This window comes from Microcaecilia unicolor, chromosome 2, assembly GCF_901765095.1.
Source record: "Microcaecilia unicolor chromosome 2, aMicUni1.1, whole genome shotgun sequence".
NCBI lineage: Eukaryota > Metazoa > Chordata > Amphibia > Gymnophiona > Siphonopidae > Microcaecilia > Microcaecilia unicolor.
The window spans coordinates 424,211,775-424,224,048 of record NC_044032.1 but is presented as its reverse complement, the minus strand read 5'-3'; the positions used below and the strand labels follow the sequence as shown (position 1 = coordinate 424,224,048).

At 44.1% G+C, this 12,274-nt stretch overlaps 1 protein-coding gene across 1 annotated transcript in view; it reads right to left on the bottom strand.

Moving 5' to 3' along the window:
* The window catches only part of BANK1 (B cell scaffold protein with ankyrin repeats 1), a 561,218-nt gene that overhangs the window by 70,479 nt on the left and 478,465 nt on the right, over positions 1-12,274 (bottom strand). The gene's annotated exons all lie outside the window — the stretch shown is intronic.

Genomic DNA, 12,274 nt, shown 5'->3' with positions numbered 1-12,274 from the left:
TTTACTGCAGCTGATAAAAGGAAAGTCTCACTTTCCTACAGGAAATGGCCAGCTGGCAAGTAAAGCACTTGCCGCATGGCCATTTTGGGGGGAACCCTTACTACCACCCATTGATGTAGTGGTAAGGTCTCCAGTGTTAACCCAGCGGTAACCGGGCAGCATGTGGCACTGCCTTATTACTACTGCGTACATTCTGGCGCAACAAAAATAAATACATTTTTGTAGCGCTGGAAATGACAGTATGCTAGGGGTGGGAAGTACCACTGGGCTACTGCAGCAGCCCAGCGGTCCTTCCTGTATAGCGAGAGGTAAATCTGCGTTGGGCTTACCGCCGCTTAGTAAAATGGGCCCAAAGTGATTTCAGTGTATTTGTTATGATAGTGATCCGCTCCAAGAGTAATTACTGATTTGTGATCCTTAATTTCAGGCACAAGTTAGGCGTTAATTAGGTTCATAACTTTAGACCCTCAAATGGGGGTAAACGGCTGTTAGGCACTAGTGCTATTCTATCAGTTAGCGGCTAAAGGTCCCTTTTAGCAAGCTGTGTTAAAAGGGGCCATGTACTAGCCCACAGACGGTAAAGAGGCCGAAAAAAGAAATGGCTATGTGGTAAGTTCACACTCACCATGTAGCCATTTCCGGGAGGGAAGCACTTACCGCCATCCATTGAGGTGGCAGTAAGGGCTCCTACGAAAACCCAGTGTTAATGGCGCTGCCCGATTTCCACTGGGTAATCCCGGTGATAAAAATACAGAAATAAATTTCCACAGCACTGGAAATGGCGCATTCTGGGGGCAGAATTACCGCCAGGCTGCTGCGGAAGCCTGGTGGTAGTTCCGGATTGGCACGTGGCAAGCCTATTGCTTCACGCCAACCCTTTAGTAAAAGGGCCCTTAAGTGTTTTAGTGGATAAGTGCAATCAGGGCATGCGTGTGGGTGGGGCATGAACGTTTCACAGGCTTAGGCACCAAATGTATAGATTACTGTAAACTGCACGCCTAGGTATCAACATTTCGGTGCCCACACTTATATCTGCCTTTTACATGGTGGGTGCTTAAAGGTTGGCACTCAAATATCAACTTAGGCTCTAGTCTATAATGGAATCTGGGCACACAGGTTTTGGGGTCTAATTTTTAGCACCCTTTATAGAATTGCCACCTATATATTCAGTAGTAATGTCACCAATAGCAGCCTTCCTAGAGTGCTGTTAATCACTGTGGGGTCCTTTTACTAAGGTGAGCTGAAAAATGGCTAGCGGTAGCGTAGGCACAGGTTTTGGGTACATGCCGATCCATTTTTCAGCACGCCTGTAAAAAAGCCCTTTTTGAAAATCTTTGCCGAAAATGGACGTGAGGCAAAATCAAAATTGCCGTGCATCCATTTTGGGTCTGCGACCTTACCGCCAGCCATTGACCTAGTGGTAACCGGGCAGTAATGACCTATGCGCGCATATTGGCCGTGTTCCAAAAATGAAATTACCACAACAGCCATGCCGTAGCCGGGTGGTAACTCCATTTTGGCACACGATGGGCGCGTGTAGAGCCTTACGCGGCTTAGTAAATGCCCACTAGAGGGCCTCAAAGATGTGCCAGAGATGTCTCAGCAGGCAGTGGTGGAATTGGGTCATTGGAACAGGTTGAGCTGTTGGACTCTACAATTCTTTTGCTCCCCTCCATCACTTGAGCAGGTGCAGCAGTGAAGAGAAAGAGTTAGAACATCCACCGATAGCAGTGTCAGAAACACAAAGCTTAAACTGAAAAAGTTTCTTCTATTGGAAATTCTTCCACACTGACCTCTAGAACATACAAATTAGGCCTTGCAATTATTCCTAGTTTGAATGAATAACTTTATTCCTGGGCAATTCTGCTTTGAAATGTCTTGAAGTCATAGTGAGCTTACACATTGTAGCACATCAGAACCCTTTAGTGAGCTGACTTTGATCTGTTCTGGTTTCCCGGCATCTCTCAGCAGCCTTGGCAGTAATGATTTTTTTTACTGTATGCTTTATTACATGGCTGAAGTCACCACAGGACAACTTCAATCATTTTGATTAGTCTCCTGTCCCTTCCGGCCTTATGTGAACCTCGGCAAACAGTCTGACTTAAGGAAAAAAATTGTATTTTACTGCTTGCTTCTTGGTTCTTATCCAGTCAGGCTTTTCTTCCATTGTTCGTCAAAATGCCTTAGTGAAATGGGACCCTGGAGAGTTAAGTGGTACTGCCTGATCTTTCCTTGCCACTCAGACCTTATGGTGTTTGCTTTAAGTTGCTATCTTTTCTACAGAAATGATCTATAATAAATGTGTCCCCCTCCCCCCATTCTTAACTTTCCCCAAACTGCTTTCTAATTGCACATGCAGGGGGTTTAAGGCATTCCATATCATGACCCGCCATTAAAGTTGAAGCCATTCCTCAAACTGTGCAGGCACAATTATCCTTCTTTGCAGGTATTTGGTGTGGTATGGCATAGTTCTCGCCTTCTATTCGATGGCATTCTTTTGTAACTCTTCTAGAGAAGTACTATAAAATAATTGGCAAATACAAACAAAAATGTGAAAAAAGTGGTAAATATATCTGCAGGGAGCATTCATCGGTGAGCATATTCAGGGGCACACCATTACAGTGCAGTACACAGTAGTGGATGCTCACAGGAAACTTCACTGCTTGATCTGACACTGTTTGCTGGTCTGTGCTACATCTACAATCCCATTATGAGACTTTGATCAACTGAAAGAGGGAAGAATTTGGAGTACCTCATGTTGTCCTTGCATGTATAAGGCTAATTTTTAAATGCATACAGATTACAATCATCCTATGGATGGGTTGGCAATTGGAAATACAAGGAACATTTCTGACATCACTATATTCAAGGGGATTGCTATTCAAAAGTATTTATGAGGTTATTGTTGGGTGCCGGCCTCATAAATGCTTTTCTTTGAAAATCAGAAGCCAGTAGATACATAGATTTTGGTTGCATAAATCAATATACAGCTAAAATTTATCCACATAACTTGAGAGGGAACCAAGTGTTCTAGGGAAAGGGCGGCGGGGGTGGGGTGGGGGGTGGGGGAGGGATATCATAAACATCGAGCTGTTATCACATAACTTATTCATTTAAGTCTGAATACAGAAATAACATTTTAAACTTTAAATGAATAACTTGTCTATATAGAGCTATATAGATAAAGATGTTCTAGTTGTTTAAAGTTGTACAGATACAATTAGGCAGATAACCTCTCTGTAGAAAATTATGAGAGCAGCTGGGGAACATAAGAAAAGCCCTACTGAGTCAAACCAATGGTCTATTGTGGTGAACTTGTAAGGTTGTTTTGACACCGTTTTCCCTTCAGTGCATTTCCCTTGATTGGCCATCAGGTGGTGTCTGACCTTGGCATTACAGCTGTAACAGAGGTTAGTTCTTTTCAGCTTACCTTCCCCCACAAGAAGGGAAGGGAAGGGTAATGGGATTTGATATACTGCCGTTCTGTGGTATTTTTGCAACTACATTCAAGGTGGTTTACATATATACAGGTACTTATTTTGTACCTGGGGCAATGGAGAGTTAAGTGACTTGCCACAGTTACAAGGAGTTGCAGTGGGAATTGAACCCAGTTCCCCATGATCAAAGTCTGCTGCACTAACCACTAGGCTACTCAGGAAAATCCCTAAAAGGGCTACTCCTCAGGAAAACCCCTGAAAGGAAAAGTAACCTGCAGTGCCATTGGTCAAAAGCTCTTAGTGCTAATGCTCTGAGCCCTGATTAATCTTGAAGCCCAAGATCTAACCCAGAAAGTTTGTTTTTAGGAACTGATATCACTTGTTTTGTGCTGTTTTTTTAAAGCAAAACATGCTTATTTTTCCACAACTACCTGGTAACACTGACTGGAATTCTCCAGTCTCAGCTGGGAGTGTGGGGAGAGAGAGAGAGAGACCTCTGCACTGAGACCCTGTTCCATTCCTATGAGCAATTATTTTCCTGACCTCACCAGGTACTACTTATATAGTAAGAAAGTGTTTAGTTAGCTTTTATACTGAATCCTTGTTATTTTACCTGTTACTGTTTGCTGTTTACAACTTTTACCATTCACTGTTCTACTTTTTTATGATAATAATCGTATTAGTTTATATTAGCTCTGTTGTCCTGGACTGACTAAGAATTCTGGTAGTTTGTACCCTTGATCTGTGGGTAGTTTCTAGGAACTATGGGACCCCTGGGGTTGTGGCCTCAGTGTCCTTATAAACCACCTGGGAATAACTTGTAGGCAGGAGACTCATCCAGAGGCAAGTGGGCCCCAGTCGGTGGGAGGAGGGTATGCCAGTATAAGAGCAGGTATGCAGGTGCAGGCGGGCCTGGGTAGTGCTGGGGCAGACCCTCTAGGCAGCTGCAGGGTTAACCCCAGGTGGGTGCTAATGGTAGCACTTAGGCATTACATGACAGATTTTTCTTTTTTTTGTGGCAGCAGTGGGATTGTTGGGCTTAGTGCGTGGGGTGAGGATCACCATCCACTGAATGGTTCAGAGGTTTTTTTAAAATCTGTAACCTCCAGACAGAAAGCACAGTGAATGAGTGCAGCAGTAACAGGGTCCCTTCCCTCTTCAGTTTTTTTTTTTTTTTGAGTAGTGTTAGGAGATTAGCAGTGTGCTGATGGCAACTGACAGCAGCTATCAGACACCGGATATGCCTGACCTAACATGACAGCAACCGGATGATGTCCGCGAGGAGAAGCTGCAGGACCTGCCTGTTCAGAGTTTTTCGGGGGGGGGGGGGGGGGGGAGAGACCAGACTCTTTGTGGGCAGAGGCCCTGAGTTGGCAGGGCCAGATGCTTCACCAGCTGAAATGCGGCAGATCTACATGGTAGAGCTGAAGAGAGGAATGGGAAGGCCAACAGAAAGTCATTTTAAAAAAACACGACATACTATAGCCATTTCCCAGGAGGACAGCAACATAAATACAACCAAGAGAATCAGTAACAGAAGAATCTTTAATCTGACATGAAAAAATCTCAAGGACTGAAGTATTCAATGAATCAATCAGTGTAACTTCAAATATTGTTTTATAGACCATTGCTTTTCCTCCTCCCTTCTTACCGCATCTAGACAATGACAACACTTGATATAACCTGCTGGACATAATTCACTTATCTGAACCCCCCCCCCCCCCCCCCCCCCCCCCCCCCCGGTTTCAGTTAAAAAAAGGCAACCAGGTTGATGCTCACTGATCCAGCCTTTAATTAAACAAAGTTTGTTACCTGCTGATCGAACATTTATGTAATAGCATGGAATTGGCACATAGGTGTGTGCAGAATCAGTTCTAGTGCGTTGAACTGGATAAGATTATATTTATTACAAGGATTCCAAACCTGTTTTTTCTTTTAAACCGAGATGATCTCCTACCTCTAGATGATATCTTTACAATCTCAGTATTATGAGAACATTGAAATTAAATGGTGTAATCACAAAAGGCAGGTTACAATCTGATCTAAAAGAATGATGCCATTGTAAAAACAGACCTGCAAATTGTTGATGTTATAATGTTGCTCAAGACACTGTGCAAAGGCACATGCTAAGGTGTGCGACTTTGGCTTGTGCCGCTAACAGCTGCGGTTTAAAGCTCCTGCTGCCCTCTGTCATGGAAGTTACCATTTCTTCCATAGACCTTCCCAGCTGGGCATGGTGGTGGTGGTGGTGGTGGTGGGCTATTACTCTCCCCTTCCTTTAGCTTTCAACTCCTTCTTCCACCTCAAGTCTCACTCTTTTTCTTTCTTTGAATCCACTCTGTCCACCTATTCACTCTATTAACTTTCCAGGTAGCTGCAACTCATCAACCTCCTGATAAGTCATTCTGCTCCTTTCTCCCTAACTGACTCCTGGCTTTTTTTCTTTCTTGCACCAACTTACGCTTCCCTCATTCTTTGAGACGTTAATATTCGTACTAATGACCTCTCTGACTCATTTGTTTCTTACTTTAACCTTGTCATTCTACTTCCAGCTATTGTAAGCTTTCCACCAGCTTGGCCACTGCCTTGGTCTTGTCTTTTACGCCAACTGCTCGCTCTCAAACTTCTCTACCCACTCCCTGTCATCATCTGAAGACTTTCACAATTAACTACCTTCCCCCATAGCCTTGTTGAATCACCACCAACACATTTAGAAATCTTGCATTTTCTCCACTACTTCTCATCTCTCACCCACTGTGAGGGACATAATCAAACGGGGCGCCCAAGTTTTTCTGAGGACGTCCTTGCAGGACATCCCCACGAAGGGACGGGGAAACCTGTATTATCAAAACAAAATGGGTGTCCATCTTTCATTTTGATAATATGGTCGGGGACGCCCAAATCTCAACATTTAGGTCGACCTTAGAGGTGGTCGTCCTTAGAGATGGTCATCCACGATTTTCGGCCATCATGGAAACTGAGGACGCCCATCAGAAATGACCAAATCCAAGCCATTTGGTCATGGGAAGAGCCAGCATTCGTAGTGCACTGGTCCCCCTGACATGCCAGGACACCAACCGGGCACCCTAGGGGGCACTGCAGTGGACTTCAGAAAAAGCTCCCAGGTGCATAGCTCCCTTACCTTATGTGATGACCCCCCCAACCCCCCCCCCCGAAACCCACTCCCCACAACTGTACACCATTACCATAGCCCTTAGGGATGAAGGGGGGCACCTATATGTGGGTACAGCGGGTTTGTGGTGGGTTTTGGAGGGCTCACATTTACCACCACAAGTGTAACCGGTAGGGGGGGATGGGCCTGGGTCCGCCTGCCTGAAGTGCACTGCAGTACCCACTAAAACTGCTCCAGGGACCTGCATACTGCTGTCATGGAGCTGGGTATGATATTTGAGGCTGGCAGAGAGGCTGGAAAAAATATTTAAAAATATTGACTTTTGATTTCCATATTGTGAGATAGATTAGACCATCATATCTGTGGAACAGGCTGCAATGTTATTAGGTAGGGTGCTAGCTGCTGTCACCACAATGTGCAAAACTGTGTGTTCCTATAAGAGAGATTAAATGGGAATTTGTGCAAGGTAGAGTTTTCTCTGTTGTGGCTTTGCTTGATGGTAGAGGTATGACAGGAACAGAACTGCTTGTCTTTTAGAAAGAAAGTGAAAGCATGTCGTCCCAGAGACAGAGGGCAGGAAGTTAACACAGGGTGTTCTGGGCAGCTCTGGTTAGAGGCTTGATATGTGTTTATGCTGATAGCTTAAATGGGCTATGAATCTTATGAGAGTTGAAGGAACTGCAAAGGTCAGTAGATCAGGGCTTATGAAATCTGTTTCTGACTGTGTTGTAAACATTGATTTTTATGTATTGTAATTACATGCACTGAGTTTATAGTATACCACTTTGAATGGAGGTCTATAATTTTAGAATAAACAGGCCACCCAACTTATTTGCAAATACAAGCATATTTAATTTAATTTAATTTGGCATTTATAACCCACTTACCGACATGTTCTAAGTGGTTTATATTTAACAGTATGTTATCAAAAGATTAGCAAACATTAATTAATAATAACTTACAGTGGAACTGTACTGTTGACGATATGTTGAAACCTGTTGCTTAGTGTGCTGCGGCAGCAAAGAAAGCAAATAGAATGTTAGGTATTATTAGGAAAGGAATGGAAAATAAAAACGAGGATGTTATAATTCCTTTGTATCGCTCTATGGTGCGACTACATCTTGAATACTGTGTGCAATTCTGGTCACTGCATCTCAAAAAAGATACAATGGAATTATAGTGGAACAGAGAAGGGCAATGAAAATGATAAAGGGGATGGGACGACTTTGCTATGAGGAAAGACTGAAATGGCTATGGCACTTCAGCTTGGAGAAAAGACGGCTGAGGGGAGATATGATAGAGGTCTATAAAATAACGAGTGGAGTGGAACGGGTAGACATGAATCGCTTGCTTACTCATTCCAAAAATACTAGGACTAGGGGGCACGCAATGAAGCTATAAAGTACTAAATTTAAAATGAATCAGAAAAAAATATTTCTTTACTCAATATGTAATTAAACTATGGAATTCGTTGCCAGAGAATGTGGTAAAAGCAGTTAGCTTAGTGGGGTTTAAAAAAGGTTTGGATATCTTCCTAAAAGAAAACGTCCATAAGCCGTTATTAAAATGGACTTGGGGAAAATCCACTGCTTATTTCTAGAATAAGCAGCATAAAATGTATTGTACTGTTTTGGGATCTTGCCAGGTACTTGTGACCTGGATTGGCCACTGTTGGAAACAGGATACTGGGCTTGATGTACCTTCAGTTTGTCACAGTATGGTAACACTTATGTATTTATGTACTTATGTTCAGTATACAGTAAACAATATTACATTACATCTTACTGCATGGCCATTTCTTTTTTCGGCCTTTTTATCCGCTGCAGTAAAAAGGGCCTCAGCACACGGCAAAAACGGCCCCCACCGCTTGCACAGGGCCCCTTTTACCGCAGCTTAGTAAAAGGGCCCCTAAGTGCAAATTCTATAACGGTGGTGGATGCTTGAAACACCCTCCTGGAGAAGTGGTGGGTAAAAAAAAACAGTGACAGAATTAAAAAATGCATGAGATAAATACAGAGGATCCCTATATAGCAAAAGCATTGGAGCAAAGAAAAACAAACAATTTTTGCACTTCAAAACAGACATAAAGGAGTGTCCCCTACATAGAGTGTCAGGTATAATCTTAAAGAAAGGCACAGATGAGGTAACCTACACTTTCTGCACAGAGCAGCAGGTACAACTCAAGGCACCTTGCTGGGTAGACTAGATGGATCTGCATCTATTACTATGTTAGCTGGTGTGCTGAGAATCAGCGGGTGTGTTAAACACCCTGCAAGGTGCCGATCTGCTCCCGGGATGCATGTCACACGTTTTTCGTTTTCCTCGAGGCAGACTATCCAGAAATGCAAGCAACTACTTTTGTAAATATTCTCTTTCATTAAATACCGACCATGTCTGCGTGCTGTATCCTAGCAACCAGTTCTTCTCTGCTAACCATCCATTCTGCTCTCAGCTTTGCATATCCATTCTAGAATGCACGGGGTTTGTTGAAAAGACGAAGGTGTTTAAGTTCCATAGCTATTTTGTTTTCTCCAAGGTTCATGATGTGAGCGTCGGTGTAAATGTTTAAAGGAATTAGCTGGGTGGGAGCACTCAGCAGTGGGCAAAAGGAATCCATGGCGCTGTTCATTCCTACAGTGTATCTACAGGTTTTCTCTTAGCCACATAGTTATGTGATTCTGCTTCGTTTGTTAAGAGTTGTCTACATTAGCAAAACATCAAAATCCTGTAGTGAACTCTGAATATGAATGTCTATCACCGGCCTGATCTAGCAAGCTTTGTTATCAATAGTAAATCAGGTATTATGTTGAGGAAATCCAGGACAAACCCTCACTTATAGGGTTTGACAACCTCACTAGATAAATCTCCCTAATGTGTTCCATGGGAGTAAGTTAAAAAAAAAAATAGCAAACTGCAGACTACACACCAGTGCAAACTACAGAACTTATCAGATTTATTTATTTATTCATTTATTTTTACTGCTTACTAATGCCTTTCCAGAAGTAGCTCAAGGAGAGTTACTTCAGGTACAGTAGGTAATTTCCCTGTCCCCAGAGGGCTCACAGTCTTAGGGACCTCTTTACTATACCTACCAGCAGTCCATTAGAGCGCACTAAGCTTTAGTTAAAAAGGCCCCTACATTTGTAGGTGAGGAAATGAAGGATTAAGTGTCTTGACCAAGGCCAGGGGTTCCCAAACATTTTTGGTTCATGGCACCCTTAGTGTCTGAGCAATTTTTCACCCCCCCCCCCCCCCCGGCCACATGGGTCTCCGCAACCCCCCCTCCTCCCTGGCCACATAGATCTCCCTTTCCCTGTAGCCCCTCTCCTCCCATAAATCCAGCACACCTGTGCCTTCCCCAGATCCAGCATCGTTCGCTACCTTCCTTCCTGCAGGTCCAGGATCACTGCTGCTTCCTTCTCCCTCCCCCACCGCTGCTGCAGGGTTACAGCTTACATTTTCGGGCCATCCGTGATTCACACAGGCAGGCACTCCAGGGCCTTTCCAGTCTGCCGCGTTTGGCTCTGTCTGATGCTGATACTCACTCTCCCACCACCGACAAACAATGCGGTCACACACAGCAGAGCCACACTGCAAGCGCTCTCTGACCAGCTACAACCTCTCCTGCCACACCCTCTAGTCACTCACTCTCCAAGCAGTCTTCACAAACACACTGCAGCAGTACACAGGACAAAGAGACAAACAGAGACTACAAACAGGTAAGGGAATGAAATATGAACTTGGGGACAGTGAATGGAGAGGGATAGGGGGAGGGGATGGGGAGATAGAGGAAGGAGTAGTGGTGTCTGGGTTTAGGGGCTAAAAGGGGTAGGGAAAGCTGAAAAGGTAAAACACAAATGAGGCAGGTGAGGGTGAAAACGTTCCGATTACGGCACACAGACAAAGGTACCAGGTACTCAACAAACTCTCAGCTTTCTCTCCAAACAACGATCTCGCCACTCTCCAACTCCACAAAATCGCTAATGGGTATAAAGACGACTTCCCCCTTACCCTGGTCGCTTTTATTTCAGTTCTAACTAAGGACGCCCATGTTCCCGCCCATGCGAAACCATTTCGCTAGCCGTTATACGCTGGAGGCACCCATCTCGTAATGCCGTCCATAACATGCCTCTAACACGACCCCTGTGGGTGGACCATAGATGGGCGTCCTCGCACTGAGGACGTCCTTACGGCCCTGTTTCGATTATTGGATTTGGGCGACCTTCTTTCACGGGGAGGCCCATGTGCCTTTTGTGTTGCTTTTTGGACACCCTTCTCTTTCGAAAATGAACCTGATAGAGGACACATGTCAAAAATAAAATTACCACCCAGGCCACACAATAGCCGGGCGGTAGTTTAAAATTTACGCGCGTAGGACGTGCGTACGTGCCTACGCAGCTTAGTGAAAGCGCCCCTAAGGGTCCTTTATATTAAAGTGTGTTGGGCGATTAAAATGTGAATTAGTGTATGAGCATGGTAACTTACTGTGGTGGCGTGACAGCATTCTCTAATTCATGTATTAACTGTATGCGGTGTTAGGTTGCAGAAACTAGGCAGGTTATGGGTTGAAAATGGGCATGGACTGCACTTTGAAGTTGTAGATGGTTCTTAAGGCATGCTGTCACTTGTGCAGTTAGCACATGATAAGACTAACCGCCCCATATTTAAAATTATTTAACTGGCCAGGAACGGTTCCTGGCTGGTTTAATGGCACTTAACCGGCTATCCAGCAATGTGCAGAAGGAGATCCCTGGTTACCTCCTGCTGAATATTGCTGGTTCTCGCTTACCAGATAATTGGCTTTCCACTAATATTGAGCGCATCGTTGGCTAAGATTGGCTGCTAATTTCAGTTGCTGAAATAGCAGGCCTATCTTTGGCTGGTTTCAACTTAACCGGCCAGTGCTGAGCATCTGCTTGGCCGGTTAAGGTGAAATCGACTAAAAAGCACCCAGATATTCAATGCCGATCACTGGAAACGGCCCGCCAGTGAATATCCAGGCTCAACGCCAACTTTGGGAGTCAGCCTGGCTAACTCCCATGGTCTGAATATTGGGCCCTAAGTGCATCCTGTGATAATTGTGCATAGTCTTATGTGAATAGGCTTAACCTACATTAAAGAACTTTTCAGTGCAGTAACTGCAGAGGGCATGCTGGGACCACCCTCAACAGTTACCACAAAGCTTTTGAACTTACCACACATTAATGCTTGTTGCTAAAGCACAGCATGTGCAAAAACCTTAGCTCACTTTAGTAAAAGCACTCCTTGGCTCTTCTACTCTGCTAGCAGATCTGGGTTTTGAACCAGCAACTTTCTGCATGCCACTTGCCACCTGTCCCTCTAGCTTTTGCTTCTTATGGTTGCATTTTAATCTGGAGATACCATTTTCCTTATTGTTTTAACCAAAGAAAAGGTTAATAGTTCCAGTATGTGACAGTAACCGATACAGGAAGCCAGCCAAGAACTGTAGCCTATCAGCCTTCCTCTTAATCCCCTAAAGCTATTTCTTCTTGTGCTTAATTCTTCAGAAATCCACATTAGGGAACAATCTATCATTTCACACAAACTCAAATGTGAGAAAGTACATTCCCCTCAGGGAATACGCTATTTCCTCATTTCACTTCTTTACATTCAATCAAGAAATTCAGCTTGTTTCAGTTTGTACTAATTTTGGCTTTCTATTTCTCTTCATTGCCCCAGCATG